This window comes from Cetorhinus maximus, chromosome 34 (genome assembly GCF_964194155.1).
Source record: "Cetorhinus maximus chromosome 34, sCetMax3.hap1.1, whole genome shotgun sequence".
In the NCBI taxonomy this organism is placed as follows: domain Eukaryota; kingdom Metazoa; phylum Chordata; class Chondrichthyes; order Lamniformes; family Cetorhinidae; genus Cetorhinus; species Cetorhinus maximus.
Genome location: NC_135912.1, coordinates 9,945,721 through 9,970,829, shown reverse-complemented (window position 1 = coordinate 9,970,829; position 25,109 = coordinate 9,945,721).

Here is a 25,109-nt window from a genome sequence, read left to right as displayed (position 1 = left end):
AAAACAGAGAGTGTGTGAGTGTGTGAACTTTATATAAAACAGGCATTGTGTGAGTGTGTGAACTTTATATAAAACAGACAATGGGTGAGTGTGTGAACTATATATAAAACAGAGAGTGGGTGAGAGTGAGAACTTTATATAAAACAGAGAGTGGGTGAGTGTGTGAACTTTATATAAAACAGAGAGTGGGTGAGTGTGTGAACTTGAATAAAAACAGAGAGTGGGTGAGTGTGTGTAGTTTATGTAAAACAGAGAGTGGGTGAGTATGTGAACTTAATATAAAACAGAGAGTGGGTGAGTGTGTGAAATTTATTTAAAACAGAGAGAGGGTGAGTGTGTGAACTTTATATAAAACAGAGAGTGGGTGAGTGTGTGAACTTAATATAAAACACAGAGTGGGTGAGTGTGTTAACTTTATATAAAACAGAGAGTGGGTGAGTGTGTGAACATAATATAAAACAGAGAGTGGGTGAGTGTGTGAACTTTATATAAAACAGAGAGTGGTTGAGTGTGTGATCTTTATATAAAACAGAGAGTGGGTGAGTGTGTGAATTTTATATAAATCAGAGAGTGGGTGAGTGTGTGAACTAGAATTAAAACAGAGACTGAGTGAGTGTGTGAACTTTATTAAAAACAGAGAGTGGGTGAGTGTGTGAACTTAATTTAAAACAGAGATTGGGTGAGAGTGTGAACTTTATATAAAACAGAGAGTGGGTGCGTGTGTGAACTTTATATAAAACAGAGACAGGGTGAGTGTGTGAATTTAATTTAAAACAGAGATTGGGTGAGAGTTTGAACTTCATATAAAACAGAGAGTGGGTGAGTGTGTGAACTTTATATCAAACAGACAATGGGTGAGTGTGTGAACTTTATATAGAACAGAGAGATGGTGAGTTGGGGAAATTTATATATAACAGAGAGTGCGTGAGTGGGCGAACTTTAAATAAAACAGAGAGTGGGTGAGTGTGTGAACTTTATGTGAAACAGAGAGTGGGTGGGTGTGTCAACTTTATACAAAACAGAGAGTGGGTGAGTGTGTGAAAGTTATATAAAACAGATAGTGGGTGAGTGTGTGAACTTTATATAAAACAGAGAGTTGGTGAGTTTGTGAACTTTATATAAAAGAGAGAGTGGGTGAGTGTGTGAACTTTATATAAAACAGAGAGTAGCTGAGTGTGTGAACTTTATATGAAACAGAGAATGGGTGAGTGTGTGAACTATATATAAAACAGAGAGTGGGTGAGAGTCAGAACTTTATATAAAACAGAGAGTGGGTGAGTGTGTGAACTTTATGTAAAACAGAGAGTGTGTGAGTGTGTGAACTTAATTTAAAACAGACATTGGGTGAGAGTGTGAACTTTATATAAAACAGAGAGTGGGTGCGTGTGTGAACTTTATATAAAACAGAGAGTGGGTGAGTGTGTGAACTTAATTTTAAACAGAGATTGGGTGAGAGTTTGAACTTCATATAAAACAGAGAGTGATGAGTGTGTGAACTTTATATAAAACAGAGAATGGGTGAGTGTGTGAACTTTATATAGAACAGGGAGAGGGTGAGTGGGTGAACTTTATATATAACAGACTGTGCGTGAGTGGGTGAACTTTATATAAAACAGAGAGTGGGTGAGTGTGTGAACTTTATGTGAAACAGAGAGTGGGTGGGTGTGTCAACTTTATATAAAACAGAGAGTGGGTGATTGTGTGAACTTTATATAAACCAGAGAGTGGGTGAGTGTGTGAACTTTTTATAAAACAGAGAGTGGGTGAGTGTGAGAACTTTATATATACAGAGAGTGGGTGAGTGTGTGAACTTTATGTGAAACAGAGAGTGGGTGGGTGTGTCAACTTTATATAAAGCAGAGATTGGGTGAGTGTGTCAACTTTATATAAAACAGGGACTTGGTGAGTGTGTGAACTTTATATAAATCAGAGATTGGGTGAGTGTGTGAACTTGAATTAAAACAGAGAGTGGGTGAGTGTGTGAACTTTATATAAATCAGAGAGTGGGTGAGTGTGTGAACTTTATATAAAACAGAGAGTGGGTGAGTGTGTTAACTTTATATAAAACAGAGAGTGGTTGAGTGGGTGAACTTTATATAAAACAAAGAGTGGGTGAGTGTTTGAACTTTATGTAAAACAGAGAGTGTGTGAGTGTGTGAACTTTATATAAAACAGGCATTGTGTGAGTGTGTGAACTTTATATAATACAGACAATGGGTGAGTGTGTGAACTATATATATAACAGAGAGTGGGTGAGAATGAGAACTTTATATAAAACAGAGAGTGGGTGAGTGTTTGAACTTTATATAAAACAGAGTGTGGGTGAGTGTGTGTAGTTTATATAAAACAGAGAGTGGGTGAGTGTGTGAACTTAATATAAAACAGAGAGTGGGTGAGTGTGTGAAATTTATTTAAAACAGAGAGTGGATGAGTGTGTGAACTTTATATAAAACAGAGAGTGGGTGAGTGTGTGAACTTAATATAAAACAGAGAGTGGGTGAGTGTGTTAACTTTATATAAAACAGAGAGTGGGTGAGTGTGTGAACTTTATATAAAACAGAGAGTGGGTGAGTGTGTGAACTTTATATAAAACAGACAGTGTGTGAGAGTGTGAACTTTATGTAAAACAGGCATTGTGTGAGTGTGTGAACTTTATATAAAACAGACAATGGGTGAGTGTGTGAACTATATATAAAACAGAGAGTGGGTGAGAGTCAGAACTTTATATAAAACAGAGAGTGGGTGAGTGTGTGAACTTTATGTAAAACAGAGAGTGTGTGAGTGTGTGAACTTAATTTAAAACAGAGATTGGGTGAGAGTGTGAACTTTATATAAAACAGAGAGTGGGTGCGTGTGTGAACTTTATATCAAACAGAGAGTGGGTGAGTGTGTGAACTTAATTTTAAACAGAGATTGGGTGAGAGTTTGAACTTCATATAAAACAGAGAGTGATGAGTGTGTGAACTTTATATAAAACAGAGAATGGGTGAGTGTGTGAACTTTATATAGAACAGGGAGAGGGTGAGTGGGTGAACTTTATATATAACAGACTGTGCGTGAGTGGGTGAACTTTATATAAAACAGAGAGTGGGTGAGTGTGTGAACTTTATGTGAAACAGAGAGTGGGTGGGTGTTTCAACTTTATATAAAACAGAGAGTGGGTGATTGTGTGAACTTTATATAAACCAGAGAGTGGGTGAGTGTGTGAACTTTTTATAAAACAGAGAGTGGGTGAGTGTGAGAACTTTATATATACAGAGAGTGGGTGAGTGTGTGAACTTTATATAAAACAGAGAATGGGAAAGTGTGTGAACTTTATATAAAACGGAGAGTGGGTGAGTGTGTGAACTTTATATAAAACAGAGAGTGTTTGAATGTGTGAACTTTATATAAAACAGAGAGTGGGTGATTGTGTGAACTTTATATAAAACAGAGAGAGGGTGAGTGTGTGAACTTTATATAAACCAGAGAGTGGGTGAGCGTGTGAACTTGAATTATAACAGAGAGTGGGTGAATGTGTGAAGTTTATATAAAACAGAGAGTGGGTGAGTGTGTGATCTTAATATAAAACAGAGAGAGGGTGAGTGTGTGAAATTTTTTTAAAACAGAGAGTGGGTGAGTGTGTGAACTTTATATAAAACCGAGAGTGGGTGAGTGTGTGAACTTTATATAAATTAGAGAGTGGTTGAGTGTGTGAACTTTATATAAAACAGAGAGTGGGTGAGTGTGTGAACTTAATATAAAACAGTGTGTGAGTGAGTGTGTGAACTTTATATAAAACAGAGAGTGGGTGAGTGTGTGAACTTTATATAAAACAGAGAGTGGGTGAGTGTGTGAACATAATATAAAACAGAGAGTGGGTGAGTGTGTGAACTTTATATAAAACAGAGAGTGGGTGAGTGTGTGATCTTTATATAAAACAGGGAGTGGGTGAGTGTGTGAATTTTATATAAATCAGAGAGTGGGTGAGTGTGTGAACTAGAATTAAAACAGAGACTGGGTGAGTGTGTGAACTTTATTAAAAACAGAGAGTGGGTGAGTGTGTGAACTTAATTTAAAACAGAGATTGGGTGAGAGTTTGAACTTCATATAAAACAGAGAGTGGGTGACTGTGTGAACTTTATATAAAACAGAGAGAGGGTGAGTGTGTGAACTTTATATAGAACAGAGTGTGCGTGAGTGGGTGAACTTTATATAAAACAGAGAGAGGGTGAGTGTGTTAACTTTATGTGAAACAGAGAGTGGGTGGGTGTGACAACTTTATATAAAACAGAGATTGGGTGAGTGTGTCAACTTTATATAAAACAGAGAGTTGGTGAGTGTGTGAAATTTATATAAAACAGAGAGTGGGCGATTGTGTGAACTTTCTATAAAACAGAGAGTGGGTGAGTGTGTGATCTTTATATAAAACAGAGATTGGGTGAGTGTTGTGAAATTTATATAAAACAGAGAGTGGGTGAGTGTGTGAACTTTATATAAAACAGAGAGTGGGTGAGTGTGTCAACTTTATATAAAACAGAGAGTGGGTGAGCGTGTAAACTTTATATAAAACACAGAGTGGGTGAGTGTGTGAACTTTATATAAAACAGAGAGAGGGTGATTGTGTGAACTTTATATAAAACAGAAAGTGGGTGAGTGTGTGAACTTTATTCAAAACAGTGAGTGGGTGAGTGTGTGAACTTTATATAAAACAGAGAGTGGGTGAGTATGTGAACTTTATAGAAAACAGAGAGTGGGTTAGTGTGTGAACTTTATATAAAACAGAGAGTGGGTAAGTGTGTGAACTTGAATTAAAACAGAGAGTGGGTGAGTGTGTGAACTTTATGTGAAACAGAGAGTGGGTGGGTGTGTCAACTTTATATAAAACAGAGATTGGGTGAGTGTGTCAACTTTATATAAAACAGGGACTTGGTGAGTGTGTGAACTTTATATAAATCAGAGATTGGGTGAGTGTGTGAACTTGAATTAAAACAGAGAGTGGGTGAGTGTGTGAACTTTATATAAAACAGAGCGTGGGTGAGTGTGTGAACTTTATATAAAACAGAGAGTGGGTGAGTGTGTTAACTTTATATAAAACAGAGAGTGGTTGAGTGTGTGAACTTTATATAAAACAGAGAGTGGGTGAGTGTTTGAACTTTATGTAAAACAGAGAGTGTGTGAGTGTGTGAACTTTATATAAAACAGGCATTGTGTGAGTGTGTGAACTTTATATAAAACAGACAATGGGTGAGTGTGTGAACTATATATAAAACAGAGAGTGGGTGAGAGTGAGAACTTTATATAAAACAGAGAGTGGGTGAGTGTGTGAACTTTATATAAAACAGAGAGTGGGTGAGTGTGTGAACTTGAATAAAAACAGAGAGTGGGTGAGTGTGTGTAGTTTATGTAAAACAGAGAGTGGGTGAGTATGTGAACTTAATATAAAACAGAGAGTGGGTGAGTGTGTGAAATTTATTTAAAACAGAGAGAGGGTGAGTGTGTGAACTTTATATAAAACAGAGAGTGGGTGAGTGTGTGAACTTAATATAAAACACAGAGTGGGTGAGTGTGTTAACTTTATATAAAACAGAGAGTGGGTGAGTGTGTGAACATAATATAAAACAGAGAGTGGGTGAGTGTGTGAACTTTATATAAAACAGAGAGTGGTTGAGTGTGTGATCTTTATATAAAACAGAGAGTGGGTGAGTGTGTGAATTTTATATAAATCAGAGAGTGGGTGAGTGTGTGAACTAGAATTAAAACAGAGACTGAGTGAGTGTGTGAACTTTATTAAAAACAGAGAGTGGGTGAGTGTGTGAACTTAATTTAAAACAGAGATTGGGTGAGAGTGTGAACTTTATATAAAACAGAGAGTGGGTGCGTGTGTGAACTTTATATAAAACAGAGACAGGGTGAGTGTGTGAATTTAATTTAAAACAGAGATTGGGTGAGAGTTTGAACTTCATATAAAACAGAGAGTGGGTGAGTGTGTGAACTTTATATCAAACAGACAATGGGTGAGTGTGTGAACTTTATATAGAACAGAGAGATGGTGAGTTGGGGAAATTTATATATAACAGAGAGTGCGTGAGTGGGCGAACTTTAAATAAAACAGAGAGTGGGTGAGTGTGTGAACTTTATGTGAAACAGAGAGTGGGTGGGTGTGTCAACTTTATACAAAACAGAGAGTGGGTGAGTGTGTGAAAGTTATATAAAACAGATAGTGGGTGAGTGTGTGAACTTTATATAAAACAGAGAGTTGGTGAGTTTGTGAACTTTATATAAAAGAGAGAGTGGGTGAGTGTGTGAACTTTATATAAAACAGAGAGTAGCTGAGTGTGTGAACTTTATATGAAACAGAGAATGGGTGAGTGTGTGAACTTTATATGAAACAGAGAGTGGGTGAGTCTGTCAACTTTATATAAAGCAGAGATTTGGTGAATGTGTCAACTTTATATAAAACAGAGAGTTGGTGAGTGTGTGAACTTTATATAAAACAGAGATTGGGTGAGTGTGTGAAATTTATATAAAACAGAGAGTTGGTGAGTGTGTGAACTTTATTTAAAACAGAGAGTGTGATTGTGTGAAATTTATATAAAACAGAGAGTGGGTGAGTGTGAACTTTTTATAAAACAGAGATTGGGTGCATGTGTGAACTTTATACAAAACAGAGAGTGGGTGAGTGTGTGAACTTTATATAAAACAGAGAGTGAGTGAGTGTGTGAACTTTATATAAAACAGACAATGGGTGAGTTTGTGAACTTTAAATTAAACAGAGAGTGGGTGAGTGTGTGAACTTTATATAAAACACAGAGTGGGTGAGTGTGTGAACTTTATATGAAACAGAGAGTGGGTGAGTGTGTCAACTTTATATAAAGCAGAGATTGGGTGAATGTGTCAACTTTATATAAAACGGAGAGTTGGTGAGTGTGTGAACTTTATATAAAACAGAGAGTGGGTGAGTGTGTGAACTTTATATAAAACACAGAGTGGGTGAGTGTGTGAACTTTAAATAAAACAGAGTGGGTGAGTGTGTGAACTTTATATAAAACAGAGAGTGGGTGAGTGTGTGAACTTTATGTAAAACAGAGAGTGGGTGAGTGTGTGAACTTTATATAAAACAGGCATTGTGTGAATGTGTGAACTTTATATAAAACAGACAATGGGTGAGTGTGTGAACTTTATATAAAACAGAGAGTGGGTGAGTGTGTGAACTTAATGTAAAACAGAGAGTGGGTGAGTATGTGAACTTTATATAAAACAGAGAGTGGGTGAGTGGGTGAACTTTATATAAAACAGAGAGTGGGTGAGTGTGTGAACTTTATATGAAACAGAGAGTGAGTGAGTGTGTGAACTTTATATAAAACAGAGAGTGGGTGAGTGTGTGAACTTTATATAAAACGGAGAGTGGGTGAGTGTGTGAACTTTATATATAACAGAGAGTGGGTAAGTGTGTGAACTTGAATTAAAACAGAGAGTGGGTGAGTGTGTGAACTTTATATAAAACAGAGAGTGGGTGAGTGTGTGCACTTTATATAAAACAGAGAGTGGGTGAGTGTGTGAACTTAATTTAAAACAGAGATTGGGTGAGAGGTTGAACTTTATATAAAACAGAGAGTGGGTGCGTGTGTGAACTTTATATAAAACAGAGACTGGGTGAGTGTGTGAATTTAATTTAAAACAGAGATTGGGTGAGAGTTTGAACTTCATATAAAACAGAGAGTGGGTGAGTGTGTGAACTTTATATAAAACAGAGAATGGGTGAGTGTGTGAACTTTATATAGAACAGAGAGAGGGTGAGTGGGTGAACTTTATATATAACAGAGAGTGCGTGAGTGGGTGAACTTTATATAAAACAGAGAGTGGGTGAGTGTGTGAACTTTATGTGAAACAGAGAGTGGGTGGGTGTGTCAACTTTATATAAAGCAGAGATTGGGTGAGTGTGTCAACTTTATATAAAACAGGGACTTGGTGAGTGTGTGAACTTTATATAAATCAGAGATTGGGTGAGTGTGTGAACTTGAATTAAAACAGAGAGTGGGTGAGTGTGTGAACTTTATATAAATCAGAGAGTGGGTGAGTGTGTGAACTTTATATAAAACAGAGAGTGGGTGAGTGTGTTAACTTTATATAAAACAGAGAGTGGTTGAGTGGGTGAACTTTATATAAAACAAAGAGTGGGTGAGTGTTTGAACTTTATGTAAAACAGAGAGTGTGTGAGTGTGTGAACTTTATATAAAACAGGCATTGTGAGAGTGTGTGAACTTTATATAATACAGACAATGGGTGAGTGTGTGAACTATATATAAAACAGAGAGTGGGTGAGAATGAGAACTTTATATAAAACAGAGAGTGGGTGAGTGTTTGAACTTTATATAAAACAGAGTGTGGGTGAGTGTGTGTAGTTTATATAAAACAGAGAGTGGGTGAGTGTGTGAACTTAATATAAAACAGAGAGTGGGTGAGTGTGTGAAATTTATTTAAAACAGAGAGTGGATGAGTGTGTGAACTTTATATAAAACAGAGAGTGGGTGAGTGTGTGAACTTAATATAAAACAGAGAGTGGGTGAGTGTGTTAACTTTATATAAAACAGAGAGTGGGTGAGTGTGTGAACTTTATATAAAACAGAGAGTGGGTGAGTGTGTGAACTTTATATAAAACAGACAGTGTGTGAGAGTGTGAACTTTATGTAAAACAGGCATTGTGTGAGTGTGTGAACTTTATATAAAACAGACAATGGGTGAGTGTGTGAACTATATATAAAACAGAGAGTGGATGAGAGTCAGAACTTTATATAAAACAGAGAGTGGGTGAGTGTGTGAACTTTATGTAAAACAGAGAGTGTGTGAGTGTGTGAACTTAATTTAAAACAGAGATTGGGTGAGAGTGTGAACTTTATATAAAACAGAGAGTGGGTGAGTGTGTGAACTTAATTTTAAACAGAGATTGGGTGAGAGTTTGAACTTCATATAAAACAGAGAGTGATGAGTGTGTGAACTTTATATAAAACAGAGAATGGGTGAGTGTGTGAACTTTATATAGAACAGGGAGAGGGTGAGTGGGTGAACTTTATATATAACAGACTGTGCGTGAGTGTGTGAACTTTATATCAAACAGAGAGTGGGTGAGTGTGTGAACTTAATTTTAAACAGAGATTGGGTGAGAGTTTGAACTTCATATAAAACAGAGAGTGATGAGTGTGTGAACTTTATATAAAACAGAGAATGGGTGAGTGTGTGAACTTTATATAGAACAGGGAGAGGGTGAGTGGGTGAACTTTATATATAACAGACTGTGCGTGAGTGGGTGAACTTTATATAAAACAGAGAGTGGGTGAGTGTGTGAACTTTATGTGAAACAGAGAGTGGGTGGGTGTGTCAACTTTATATAAAACAGAGAGTGGGTGATTGTGTGAACTTTATATAAACCAGAGAGTGGGTGAGTGTGTGAACTTTTTATAAAACAGAGAGTGGGTGAGTGTGAGAACTTTATATATACAGAGAGTGGGTGAGTGTGTGAACTTTATATAAAACAGAGAATGGGAAAGTGTGTGAACTTTATATAAAACGGAGAGTGGGTGAGTGTGTGAACTTTATATAAAACAGAGAGTGTTTGAATGTGTGAACTTTATATAAAACAGAGAGTGGGTGATTGTGTGAACTTTATATAAAACAGAGAGAGGGTGAGTGTGTGAACTTTATATAAACCAGAGAGTGGGTGAGCGTGTGAACTTGAATTATAACAGAGAGTGGGTGAATGTGTGAAGTTTATATAAAACAGAGAGTGGGTGAGTGTGTGATCTTAATATAAAACAGAGAGAGGGTGAGTGTGTGAAATTTTTTTAAAACAGAGAGTGGGTGAGTGTGTGAACTTTATATAAAACCGAGAGTGGGTGAGTGTGTGAACTTTATATAAATTAGAGAGTGGTTGAGTGTGTGAACTTAATATAAAACAGTGTGTGAGTGAGTGTGTGAACTTTATATAAAACAGAGAGTGGGTGAGTGTGTGAACTTTATATAAAACAGAGAGTGGGTGAGTGTGTGAACATAATATAAAACAGAGAGTGGGTGAGTGTGTGAACTTTATATAAAACAGAGAGTGGGTGAGTGTGTGATCTTTATATAAAACAGGGAGTGGGTGAGTGTGTGAATTTTATATAAATCAGAGAGTGGGTGAGTGTGTGAACTAGAATTAAAACAGAGACTGGGTGAGTGTGTGAACTTTATTAAAAACAGAGAGTGGGTGAGTGTGTGAACTTAATTTAAAACAGAGATTGGGTGAGAGTTTGAACTTCATATAAAACAGAGAGTGGGTGACTGTGTGAACTTTATATAAAACAGAGAGAGGGTGAGTGTGTGAACTTTATATAGAACAGAGTGTGCGTGAGTGGGTGAACTTTATATAAAACAGAGAGAGGGTGAGTGTGTGAACTTTATGTGAAACAGAGAGTGGGTGGGTGTGTCAACTTTATATAAAACAGAGATTGGGTGAGTGTGTCAACTTTATATAAAACAGAGAGTGGGTGAGTGTGTGAAATTTATATAAAACAGAGAGTGGGCGATTGTGTGAACTTTCTATAAAACAGAGAGTGGGTGAGTGTGTGATCTTTATATAAAACAGAGATTGGGTGAGTGTTGTGAAATTTATATAAAACAGAGAGTGGGTGAGTGTGTGAACTTTATATAAAATAGAGAGTGGGTGAGTGTGTCAACTTTATATAAAACAGAGAGTGGGTGAGCGTGTAAACTTTATATAAAACACAGAGTGGGTGAGTGTGTGAACTTTATATAAAACAGAGAGAGGGTGATTGTGTGAACTTTATATAAAACAGAAAGTGGGTGAGTGTGTGAACTTTATTCAAAACAGTGAGTGGGTGAGTGTGTGAACTTTATATAAAACAGAGAGTGGGTGAGTATGTGAACTTTATAGAAAACAGAGAGTGGGTTAGTGTGTGAACTTTATATAAAACAGAGAGTGGGTAAGTGTGTGAACTTGAATTAAAACAGAGAGTGGGTGAGTGTGTGAACTTTATGTGAAACAGAGAGTGGGTGGGTGTGTCAACTTTATATAAAACAGAGATTGGGTGAGTGTGTCAACTTTATATAAAACAGGGACTTGGTGAGTGTGTGAACTTTATATAAATCAGAGATTGGGTGAGTGTGTGAACTTGAATTAAAACAGAGAGTGGGTGAGTGTGTGAACTTTATATAAAACAGAGCGTGGGTGAGTGTGTGAACTTTATATAAAACAGAGAGTGGGTGAGTGTGTTAACTTTATATAAAACAGAGAGTGGTTGAGTGTGTGAACTTTATATAAAACAGAGAGTGGGTGAGTGTTTGAACTTTATGTAAAACAGAGAGTGTGTGAGTGTGTGAACTTTATATAAAACAGGCATTGTGTGAGTGTGTGAACTTTATATAAAACAGACAATGGGTGAGTGTGTGAACTATATATAAAACAGAGAGTGGGTGAGAGTGAGAACTTTATATAAAACAGAGAGTGGGTGAGTGTGTGAACTTTATATAAAACAGAGAGTGGGTGAGTGTGTGAACTTGAATAAAAACAGAGAGTGGGTGAGTGTGTGTAGTTTATGTAAAACAGAGAGTGGGTGAGTATGTGAACTTAATATAAAACAGAGAGTGGGTGAGTGTGTGAAATTTATTTAAAACAGAGAGAGGGTGAGTGTGTGAACTTTATATAAAACAGAGAGTGGGTGAGTGTGTGAACTTAATATAAAACACAGAGTGGGTGAGTGTGTGAACTTTATATAAAACAGAGAGTGGGTGAGTGTGTGAACATAATATAAAACAGAGAGTGGGTGAGTGTGTGAACTTTATATAAAACAGAGAGTGGGTGAGTGTGTGATCTTTATATAAAACAGGGAGTGGGTGAGTGTGTGAATTTTATATAAATCAGAGAGTGGGTGAGTGTGTGAACTAGAATTAAAACAGAGACTGGGTGAGTGTGTGAACTTTATTAAAAACAGAGAGTGGGTGAGTGTATGAACTTAATTTAAAACAGAGATTGGGTGAGAGTTTGAACTTCATATAAAACAGAGAGTGGGTGACTGTGTGAACTTTATATAAAACAGAGAGAGGGTGAGTGTGTGAACTTTATATAGAACAGAGTGTGCGTGAGTGGGTGAACTTTATATAAAACAGAGAGAGGGTGAGTGTGTGAACTTTATGTGAAACAGAGAGTGGGTGGGTGTGTCAACTTTATATAAAACAGAGATTGGGTGAGTGTGTCAACTTTATATAAAACAGAGAGTGGGTGAGTGTGTGAAATTTATATAAAACAGAGAGTGGGCGATTGTGTGAACTTTCTATAAAACAGAGAGTGGGTGAGTGTGTGATCTTTATATAAAACAGAGATTGGGTGAGTGTTGTGAAATTTATATAAAACAGAGAGTGGGTGAGTGTGTGAACTTTATATAAAACAGAGAGTGGGTGAGTGTGTCAACTTTATATAAAACAGAGAGTGGGTGAGCGTGTAAACTTTATATAAAACACAGAGTGGGTGAGTGTGTGAACTTTATATAAAACAGAGAGAGGGTGATTGTGTGAACTTTATATAAAACAGAAAGTGGGTGAGTGTGTGAACTTTATTCAAAACAGTGAGTGGGTGAGTGTGTGAACTTTATATAAAACAGAGAGTGGGTGAGTATGTGAACTTTATAGAAAACAGAGAGTGGGTTAGTGTGTGAACTTTATATAAAACAGAGAGTGGGTAAGTGTGTGAACTTGAATTAAAACAGAGAGTGGGTGAGTGTGTGAACTTTATGTGAAACAGAGAGTGGGTGGGTGTGTCAACTTTATATAAAACAGAGATTGGGTGAGTGTGTCAACTTTATATAAAACAGGGACTTGGTGAGTGTGTGAACTTTATATAAATCAGAGATTGGGTGAGTGTGTGAACTTGAATTAAAACAGAGAGTGGGTGAGTGTGTGAACTTTATATAAAACAGAGCGTGGGTGAGTGTGTGAACTTTATATAAAACAGAGAGTGGGTGAGTGTGTTAACTTTATATAAAACAGAGAGTGGTTGAGTGTGTGAACTTTATATAAAACAGAGAGTGGGTGAGTGTTTGAACTTTATGTAAAACAGAGAGTGTGTGAGTGTGTGAACTTTATATAAAACAGGCATTGTGTGAGTGTGTGAACTTTATATAAAACAGACAATGGGTGAGTGTGTGAACTATATATAAAACAGAGAGTGGGTGAGAGTGAGAACTTTATATAAAACAGAGAGTGGGTGAGTGTGTGAACTTTATATAAAACAGAGAGTGGGTGAGTGTGTGAACTTGAATAAAAACAGAGAGTGGGTGAGTGTGTGTAGTTTATGTAAAACAGAGAGTGGGTGAGTATGTGAACTTAATATAAAACAGAGAGTGGGTGAGTGTGTGAAATTTATTTAAAACAGAGAGAGGGTGAGTGTGTGAACTTTATATAAAACAGAGAGTGGGTGAGTGTGTGAACTTAATATAAAACACAGAGTGGGTGAGTGTGTTAACTTTATATAAAACAGAGAGTGGGTGAGTGTGTGAACATAATATAAAACAGAGAGTGGGTGAGTGTGTGAACTTTATATAAAACAGAGAGTGGTTGAGTGTGTGATCTTTATATAAAACAGAGAGTGGGTGAGTGTGTGAATTTTATATAAATCAGAGAGTGGGTGAGTGTGTGAACTAGAATTAAAACAGAGACTGAGTGAGTGTGTGAACTTTATTAAAAACAGAGAGTGGGTGAGTGTGTGAACTTAATTTAAAACAGAGATTGGGTGAGAGTGTGAACTTTATATAAAACAGAGAGTGGGTGCGTGTGTGAACTTTATATAAAACAGAGACAGGGTGAGTGTGTGAATTTAATTTAAAACAGAGATTGGGTGAGAGTTTGAACTTCATATAAAACAGAGAGTGGGTGAGTGTGTGAACTTTATATCAAACAGACAATGGGTGAGTGTGTGAACTTTATATAGAACAGAGAGATGGTGAGTTGGGGAAATTTATATATAACAGAGAGTGCGTGAGTGGGTGAACTTTAAATAAAACAGAGAGTGGGTGAGTGTGTGAACTTTATGTGAAACAGAGAGTGGGTGGGTGTGTCAACTTTATACAAAACAGAGAGTGGGTGAGTGTGTGAAAGTTATATAAAACAGATAGTGGGTGAGTGTGTGAACTTTATATAAAACAGAGAGTTGGTGAGTTTGTGAACTTTATATAAAAGAGAGAGTGGGTGAGTGTGTGAACTTTATATAAAACAGAGAGTAGCTGAGTGTGTGAACTTTATATGAAACAGAGAATGGGTGAGTGTGTGAACTTTATATGAAACAGAGAGTGGGTGAGTCTGTCAACTTTATATAAAGCAGAGATTTGGTGAATGTGTCAACTTTATATAAAACAGAGAGTTGGTGAGTGTGTGAACTTTATATAAAACAGAGATTGGGTGAGTGTGTGAAATTTATATAAAACAGAGAGTTGGTGAGTGTGTGAACTTTATTTAAAACAGAGAGTGTGATTGTGTGAAATTTATATAAAACAGAGAGTGGGTGAGTGTGAACTTTTTATAAAACAGAGATTGGGTGCATGTGTGAACTTTATACAAAACAGAGAGTGGGTGAGTGTGTGAACTTTATATAAAACAGAGAGTGAGTGAGTGTGTGAACTTTATATAAAACAGACAATGGGTGAGTTTGTGAACTTTAAATTAAACAGAGAGTGGGTGAGTGTGTGAACTTTATATAAAACACAGAGTGGGTGAGTGTGTGAACTTTATATGAAACAGAGAGTGGGTGAGTGTGTCAACTTTATATAAAGCAGAGATTGGGTGAATGTGTCAACTTTATATAAAACGGAGAGTTGGTGAGTGTGTAAACTTTATATAAAACAGAGAGTGGGTGAGTGTGTGAACTTTATATAAAACACAGAGTGGGTGAGTGTGTGAACTTTATATAAAACAGAGTGGGTGAGTGTGTGAACTTTATATAAAACAGAGAGTGGGTGAGTGTGTGAACTTTATGTAAAACAGAGAGTGGGTGAGTGTGTGAACTTTATATAAAACAGGCATTGTGTGAATGTGTGAACTTTATATAAAACAGACAATGGGTGAGTGTGTGAACTTTATATAAAACTGAGAGTGGGTGAGTGTGTGAACTTAATGTAAAACAGAGAGTGGGTGAGTATGTGAACTTTATATAAAACAGAGAGTGGGTGAGTGGGTGAACTTTATATAAAACAGAGAGTGGGTGAGTGTGTGAACTTTATATGAAACAGAGAGTGAGTGAGTGTGTGAACTTTATATAAAACAGAGAGTGGGTGAGTGTGTGAACTTTATATAAAACGGAGAGTGGGTGAGTGTGTGAACTTTATATAAACCTGAGAGTGGGTGAGTGTGTGTACTTTATATAAAACAGAGAGTGGGTGAGTGTGTGAACTTTATATAAAACAGAGAGTGGGCCAGTGTGTGAACTTTATATAAAACAGAGAGTGGGTGAGTGTGTGAACTTAATTTAAAACAGAGAGTGCGTGAGTGTGTGAACTTGAATTAAAACAGAGAGTGGGTGAGTTTGTGAAGCTTATATAAAACAGAGAGTGGGTGAGTGTGTGAACTTAATATAAAACAGAGAGTGGGTGATTGTGTGAAATTTATTTAAAACAGAGAGTGGGTGAGTGTCTGAAATTTATATAAAACAGAGAGTGGGAGAGTGTGTGACCTTAATATAAAACAGAGAGTGGGTGAGTGTGTGAACTTAATATAAAACAGAGAGTGGCTGAGTGTGTGAACTTTATATAAAAAAGAGAGTGTGATTGTGTGAAATTTATATAAAACAGAGAGTGGGTGAGTGTGAACATTTTATAAAACAGAGATTGTGTGCATGTGTGACCTTTATATAAAACAGAGAGTGGGTGAGTGTGTGACCTTTATTTAAAACAGGCATTGTGTGAGTGTGTGAACTTTATATAAAACAGACAATAGGTGAGTTTGCGAATTTTAAATAAAACAGAGAGTGGGTGAGTGTGTGAACATTATATAAAACAGACATTGGGTGAGTGTGTGAACTTTATATAAAACAGAGAGTGGGTGAGTGTGTGATACTTATATAAAACAGAGACTGGGTTAGTGTGTGAACTTTATATAAAACAGAGAGTGGGTGAGTGTGTGAACTTTATATGAAACAGAGAGTGGGTGATTGTGTCAACTTTATAAAAAGCAGAGATTGGGTGAATGTGTCAACTTTATATAAAACAGAGAGTTGGTGAGTGTGTGAACTTTATATAAAACAGAGATTGGGTGAGTGTGTGAAATTTATATAAAACAGAGAGTGGGTGAGTGTGTGAACTTTATATAAAACAGAGAGTGGGTGAGTGTGTGAACTTTATATAAACCAGAGAGTGGGTGAGTGTGTCAACTTAAAATAAAACAGAGAGTGGGTGAGTGTGTGAACTTTATATAAAACAGAGAGTGGGTGAGTGTGTGAACTTTATATAAAACAGAGAGTGGGTGAGTGTGTGAACTTTATTTAAAACAGAAAGTGGGTGAGTGTGTGAACTTTATATAAAACAGTGAGTGGGTGAGTGTGTGAAATTTATATAAAACAGAGAGTGGGTGAGTATGTGAACTATATATAAAACAGAGAGTGGGTGAGTGTGTGAACTTTATATAAAACAGAGAGTGGGTAAGTGTGTCAATTTTATATAAAACAGAGAGTGGGTGAGTGTGTGAACTAGAATTAAAACAGAGACTGGGTGTGTGTGTGAACTTTATTAAAAACAGAGAGTGGGTGAGTGTGTGAACTTTATATAAAACAGAGAGTGGGTGCGTGTGTGAACATAATATAAAACAGAGAGTGGGTGAGTGTGTGAATTTTATATAAAACAGAGAGTGGGTGAGTGTGTGAACTAGAATTAAAACAGAGACTGGGTGAGTGTGTGAACTTTATTAAAAACAGAGAGTGGGTGAGTGTGTAAACTTTATATAAAATAGGCATTGAGTGAGTGTGTGAACTTTGTATAAAACAGAGATTGGGTGATTGCGTGTTGATTATTTAATACAGAGAGTGGGTGAGTGTGTGAACTTTATATAAAACAGAGAGTGGGTGAGTGTGTGAACTTTATATAAAACAGAGAGTGTGTGAGTGTGTGAACTTTATATAAAACAGAGAGTGGGTGAGTGTGTGAACTTTATATAACCAGAGAGTGTGTGAGTGTGTGAACTTTATATAAAACAGAGAATGTGTGAATGTGTGAACTTTATATAAAACAGAGAGTGTGTGAGTGTGTGAACTTTATATAAAACAGAGAGTGGGTGAGTGCGTGAACTTTATATAAAACAGAGAGTGGGTGTGTGTGTGTGAACTTTATATAAAACAGAGAGTGTGTGAGTGTGTGAACTTTATATAAAACATTGATTGGGTGAGTGTGTGGACTTTATTTACAAATGAGAGTGGGTGAGTGTGTGATCTTTATTTAAAACACAGACTGTGTGACTGTGTGAACTTTATATAAAGCAGAGAGTGTGTGAGTGTGTGAACTTTATATAAAACAGAGAGTGTGTGAGTGTGTGAACTTCATATAAAACAGAGAGTGGGTGAGTGTGTGAACTTTATATAAAACAGAGAGTGGGTGAGTGTGTGAACTTTATATAACCAGAGAGTGTGTGAGTGTGTGAACTTTATATAAAACAGAGAGTGTGTGAGTGTGTGAACTTTATATAAAACAGAGAGTGTGTGAGTGTGTGAACTTTATATAAAACAGAGAGTGGGTGAGTGTGTGAACTTTATATAAAACAGAGAGTGGGTGTGTGTGTGAACTTTATATAAAACAGAGAGTGGGTAGTGTGTGAACTTTATATAAAACAGAGACTGAGTGAGTGTGTGAACTTTATATAAAACAGAGAGTTGGTGAGTGTGTGAACTTTATATAAAACAGAGAGTGGGTGAGTGTGTGAACTTTATATAAAACAGAGAGTGGGTGAGTGTGTGAACTTTATATAAAACAGAGAGTGGATGAGTGTGTGAACTTAATTTAAAAAAGAGATTGGGTGAGAGTGTGATCTTTATATAAAACAGAGAGTGGGTGCGTGTGTGAACTTTATAAAAAACACAGAGTGGGTGAGTGTGTGAACTTTATATAAAACAGAGAGTGGGCCAGTGTGTGAACTTTATATAAAACAGAGAGTGAGTGAGTGTGTAAACTTTATATAAAACAGAGAGTGGGTGAGTGTGTGAACTTTATATAAAACGGAGAGTGGGTGAGTGTGTGATAGTTATATAAAACTGAGAGTGGGTGAGTGGGTGAACTTTATATAAAACAGAGAGTGGGTGAGTGTGTGACCTTAATATAAAACAGAGAGTGGGTGAGTGTGTGAACTTTATATAAAACAGAGAGTGGGTGAGTGTGTGAACTTTATATAAAACGGAGAGTGGGTGAGTGTGTGAACTTTATATAAACCAGAGAGTGGGTGAGTGTGTGTACTTTATATAAAACAGAGAGTGGGTGATTGTGTGAACTTTATATAAAACAGAGAGTGGGCCAGTGTGTGAACTTTATATAAAACAGAGAGTGGGTGAGTGTGTGAACTTTATATGAAACAGAGAGTGGGTGAGTGTGTGAACTTGAATTAATACAGACAATAGGTGAGTTCGTGAACTTTAAATAAAACAGAGAGTGGGTGAGTGTGTGAACTTTATATAAAACAGACATTGGGTGAGTGTGTGAACTTTAAATAAAAGAGAGAGTGGGTGAGTGTGTGATAGTTATATAAAACAGAAACTGGGTGAGTGTGTGAACTTTGTATAAAACAGAGAGTGGGTGAGTGTGTGAACTTTATATAAAACAGAGAGTGGGTGAGTGTGTGAACTTTATATAAAACAGAGAGTGGGTGATTGTGTGAACTTTATATAAAACAGAAAGTGGGTGAGTGTGTGAACTTTATATAAAACAGAGAGTTGGTGAGTTTGTGAACTTTATATAAAAGAGAGAGTGGGTGAGTGTGTGAACTTTATATAAAAAAGAGAGTAGCTGAGTGTGTGAACTTTATATAAAACTGAGAATGGGTGAGTGTGTGAACTTTATATGAAACAGAGAGTGGGTGAGTGTGTCAACTTTATATAAAGCAGAGATTTGGTGAATGTGTCAACTTTATATAAAACAGAGAGTTGGTGAGTGTGTGAACTTTATATAAAACAGAGATTGGGTGAGTGTGTGAAATTTATATAAAACAGAGAGTTGGTGAGTGTGTGAACTTTATATAAAACAGAGAGTGTGATTGTGTGAAATTTATATAAAACAGAGAGTGGGTGAGTGTGAACTTTTTATAAAACAGAGATTGGGTGCATGTGTGAACTTTATGTAAAACAGAGAGTGGGTGAGAGTGTGAACTTTATATCAAACAGACAATGGGTGAGTGTGTGAACTTTATATAGAACAGAGAGATGGTGAGTTGGGGAAATTTATATATAACAGAGAGTGCGTGAGTGGCTGAACTTTAAATAAAACAGAGAGTGGGTGAGTGGGTGAACTTTATATAAAACAGAGAGTGGGTGAGTGTGTGAACTTTATATAAAACAGAGAGTAGCTGAGTGTGTGAACTTTATATAAAACAGAGAGTGGGTGAGTGTGTGAACTTTATAGAAAACAGACAGTGGGTGAGTGTGTGAACTTTTTATAAAACAGAGAGTGGGTGAGTGTGTGAACTTTATATAGAACAGAGAGTGGTTGAGTTTGCGAACTTTATATAAAACAGAGAGTGGGTGAGTGTGTGAACTTTATGTAAAACAGAGAGTGGGTGAGTGTTTGAACTTTATATAAAACAGGCATTGTGTGAGTGTGTGAACTTTATATAAAACAGACAATGGGTGAGTGTGTGAACTTTATATAAAACAGAGAGTTGGTGTGTGTGTGAACTTAATGTAAAACAGAGAGTGGGTGAGTGTGTGTACTTTATATAAAACAGAGAGTGGGTGAGTGTGTGAACTTTATTTGAAACAGAGAGTAAGTGAGTGTGTGAACTTTATATAAAACAGAGATTGGCTGTGTGTGTGAACTTTATATAAAACGGAGAGTGGGTGAGTGTGTGAACTTTATATAAAACAGAGAGTGGGTGAATGTGGGAACTTTATATTAAACAGAGAGTGGGTGAGTGTGTGAACTTTATATAAAACAGAGAGTTGGTGAGTGTGTGAAATTTATATAAAACAGAGAGTGGGTGAGTTTGAACTTTATATAAAACAGAGATTGGGTGACTGTGTGAACTTTATGTAAAACAGATAGTGGGTGAGATTGTGAACTTTATATAAAACAGAGAGTGGGTGAGTGTGTGAACTTTATATTAAACAGGCATTGGGTAAGTGTGTGAACTTTGTATAAAACCGACAATGGGTGAGTTTGTGAACTTTATATAAAACTGAGAGTGGGTGTGTGTGTGAAAGTTATATAAAACAGAGAGTGGGTGAGTGTGTGAACTTTATATAAAACAGACAGTGGGTGATTGTGTGATCTTTATATAAAACAGAGAGTGGGTGAGTGTGTGAACTATATATAAAACAGACATTGGGTGAGTGTGTAAAAGTTATATAAAACAGAGAGTGGGTGACTGTGTGAACTTTATATAAAACAGAGAGTGGGTGAGTGTGTGAACTTTATATAAAACAGAGAGTGGGTGAGTGTGTGAACTTTATATAAAACAGAGAGTGGGTGAGTGTGTGAACTTTATATAAAACAGAGAGTGGGTGAGTGTGTGAACTTAATGTAAAACAGAGAGTGTGTGAGTCTGTGAACTTTATATAAAACAGAGCGTGGATGAGTGGGTGAACTTTATATAAAACAGAGAGTGGGTGAGTGTGTGAACTTTATTTGAAACAGAGAGTGAGTGAGTGTGTGAACTTTATATAAAACAGAGAGTGGGTGAGTATGTGAACTTTATATCAAACAGAGAGTGGGTGAGTGTGTGAACTTTATATAAACCAGAGAGTGGGTGAGTGTGTGTACTTTATATAAAACAGAGATTGGGTGAGTGTGTGAACTTTATATAAAACAGAGAGTTGGTCAGTTTGTGAACTTTATATAAAACAGAGAGTGGGTGAGTTTGTGAACTTTATATAAAACAGAGAGTGGGTGAGTGTGTGAACTTGAATTAATACAGAGAGTGGGTGAGTGTGTGAAATTTATATAAAACAGAGAGTGGGTGAGTGTGTGAACTTAATATAAAACAGTGAGTGGGTGATTGTGTGAAATTTATTTAAAACAGAGAGTGGGTGAGTGTGTGAACTTTATATAAAACAGAGAGTGGGTGAGTGTGTGAACTTTATATAAAACGGAGAGTAGCTGAGTGTGTGAACTTTATATAAAACAGAGAGTGGGTGAGTGTGTGAACTTTATAGAAAACAGACAGTGGGTGAGTGTGTGAACTTTTTATAAAACAGAGAGTGGGTGAGTGTGTGAACTTTATATAGAACAGAGAGTGGTTGAGTTTGTGAACTTTATATAAAACAGAGAGTGGGTGAGTGTGTGAACTTTATGTAAAACAGAGAGTGGGTGAGTGTGTGAACTTTATATAAAACAGGCATTGTGTGAGTGTGTGAACTTTATATAAAACAGAGAGTGGGTGTGTGTGTGAACTTAATGTAAAACAGAGAGTGGGTGAGTGTGTGTACTTTATATAAAACAGAGAGTGGGTGAGTGTGTGAACTTTATTTGAAACAGAGAGTGAGTGAGTGTGTGAACTTTATATAAAACAGAGATTGGCTGCGTGTGTGAACTTTATATAAAACGGAGAGTGGGTGAGTGTGTGAACTTTATATAAAACGGAGAGTGGGTGAGTGTGTGAACTTTATATAAAACAGAGAGTGGTTGAGTTTGTGAACTTGATATAAAACAGAGAGTGGGTGAGTGTGTGAACTTTATGTAAAACAGAGAGTGGGTGAGTGTGTGAACTTTATATAAAACAGGCATTGTGTGAGTGTGTGAACTTTATATAAAACAGAGAGTGGGTGTGTGTGTGAACTTAATGTAAAACAGAGAGTGGGTGAGTGTGTGTACTTTATATAAAACAGAGAGTGGGTGAGTGTGTGAACTTTATTTGAAACAGAGAGTGAGTGAGTGTGTGAACTTTATATAAAACAGAGATTGGCTGTGTGTGTGAACTTTATATAAAACGGAGAGTGGGTGAGTATGTGAACTTTATATAAAACAGAGAGTGGGTGAATGTGGGAACTTTATATTAAACAGAGAGTGGGTGAGTGTGTGAACTTTATATAAAACAGAGATTTGGTGAGTGTGTGAAATTAATATAAAACAGGGAGTGGGTGAGTTTGAACTTTATATAAAACAGAGATTGGGTGACTGTGTGAACTTTATGTAAAACAGATAGTGGGTGAGATTGTGAACTTTATATAAAACAGAGAGTGGGTGAGTGTGTGAACTTTATATTAAACAGGCATTGGGTAAGTGTGTGAACTTTGTATAAAACAGACAATGGGTGAGTTTGTGAACTTTATATAAAACTGAGAGTGGGTGTGTGTGTGAAAGTTATATAAAACAGAGAGTGGGTGAGTGTGTGAACTTTATATAAAACAGACAGTGGGTGATTGTGTGATCTTTATATAATACAGAGAGTGGGTGAGTGTGTGAACTATATATAAAACAGACATTGGGTGAGTGTGTAAAAGTTATATAAAACAGAGAGTGGGTGACTGTGTGAACTTTATATAAAACAGAGAGTGGGTGAGTGTGTGAACTTTATATAAAACAGAGAGTGGGTGAGTGTGTGAACTTTATATAAAACAGAGAGTGGGTGAGTGTGTGAACTTTATATAAAACAGAGAGTGGGTGAGTGTGTGAACTTAATGTAAAACAGAGAGTGTGTGAGTCTGTGAACTTTATATAATACAGAGCGTGGATGAGTGGGTGAACTTTATATAAAACAGAGAGTGGGTGAGTGTGTGAACTTTATTTGAAACAGAGAGTGAGTGAGTGTGTGAACTTTATATAAAACAGAGAGTGGGTGAGTATGTGAACTTTATATCAAACGGAGAGTGGGTGAGTGTGTGAACTTTATAGAAACCAGAGAGTGGGTGAGTGTGTGTACTTTATATAAAACAGAGATTGGGTGAGTGTGTGAACTTTATATAAAACAGAGAGTTGGTCAGTTTGTGAACTTTATATAAAACAGAGAGTGGGTGAGTTTGTGAACTTTATATAAAACAGAGAGTGGGTGAGTGTGTGAACTTGAATTAAAACAGAGAGTGGGTGAGTGTGTGAAATTTATATAAAACAGAGAGTGGGTGAGTGTGTGAACTTAATATAAAACAGTGAGTGGGTGATTGTGTGAAATTTATTTAAAACAGAGAGTGGGTGAGTGTGTGAAATTTATATAAAACAGAGAGTGGGTGAGTGTGTGACCTTAATATAAAACAGAGAGTGGGTGAGTGTGTGAACTTAATATAAAACAGAGAGTGGGTGAGTGTGTGAACTTTATATAAAACAGAGAGTGGGTGAGTGTGTGAACTTTATATAAAACAGAGAGTGGGTGAGTGTGTGAACTTTATATAAAACAGAGAGTGGGTGAGTGTGTGAACTTAATGTAAAACAGAGAGTGTGTGAGTCTGTGAACTTTATATAAAACAAAGCGTGGATGAGTGGGTGAACTTTATATAAAACAGAGAGTGGGTGAGTGTGTGAACTTTATTTGAAACAGAGAGTGAGTGAGTGTGTGAACTTTATATAAAACAGAGAGTGGGTGAGTATGTGAACTTTATATCAAACGGAGAGTGGGTGAGTGTGTGAACTTTATATAAACCAGAGAGTGGGTGAGTGTGTGTACTTTGTATAAAACAGAGATTGGGTGAGTGTGTGAACTTTATATAAAACAGAGAGTTGGTCAGTTTGTGAACTTTATATAAAACAGAGAGTGGGTGAGTTTGTGAACTTTATATAAAACAGAGAGTGGGTGAGTGTGTGAACTTGAATTAATACAGAGAGTGGGTGAGTGTGTGAAATTTATATAAAACAGAGAGTGGGTGAGTGTGTGAACTTAATATAAAACAGTGAGTGGGTGATTGTGTGAAATTTATTTAAAACAGAGAGTGGGTGAGTGTGTGAAATTTATATAAAACAGAGAGTGGGTGAGTGTGTGACCTTAATATAAAACAGAGAGTGGGTGAGTGTGTGAACTTAATATAAAACAGAGAGTGGGTGAGTGTGTGAACTTTATATAACACAGAGAGTGTGCTTGTGTGAAATTTATATAAAACAGAGAGTGGGTGATTGTGAACTTTTTATAAAACAGAGATTGTGTGCATGTGTGAACTTTATGTAAAACAGAGAGTGGGTGAGAGTGTGAACTATATAAAACAGAGAGTGGGTGAGTGTGTGAACTTTATATAAAACAGGCATTGGGTGAGTGTGTGAACTTTATATAAAACAGACAATAGGTGAGTTTGTGAACTTTAAATAAAACAGAGAGTGGGTGAGTGTGTGAACTTTATATAAAACAGAGAGTGGGTGAGTGTGTGAACTTTATATAAAACAGAGAGTGGGTGAGTGTGTGAAAGTTATATAAAACAGAGACTGGGTGAGTGTGTGAACTTTATATAAAACAGAGAGTGGGTGAGTGTGTGAACTTTATATAAAACAGAGAGTGGGTGAGTGTATGAACTTTATATAAAACAGAGAGTGGGTGAGTGTGTGAAAGTTATATAACACAGATAGTGGTTGAGTGTGTGAACTTTATATAAAACAGAGAGTGGGTGAGTTTGTGAACTTTATATAAAACAGAGAGTGGGTGAGTGTGTGAACTTTATATAAAACAGAGAGTAGCTGAGTGTGTGAACTTTATATAAAACAGAGAGTGGGTGAGTGTGTGAACTTTATAGAAAACAGACAATGGGTGAGTGTGTGAACTTTATATAAAACAGAGAGTGGGTGAGTGTGTGAACTTTATATTAAACAGAGAGAGGTTGAGTGTGTGAACTTTATATAAAACAGAGAGTGGGTGAGTGTTTGAACTTTATGTAAAACAGAGAGTGGGTGAGTGTGTGAACTTTATATGAAACAGGCATTGTGTGAGTGTGTGAACTTTATATAAAACAGAAAATGGGTCAGTGTGTGAACTTTATATAAAACAGAGAGTGG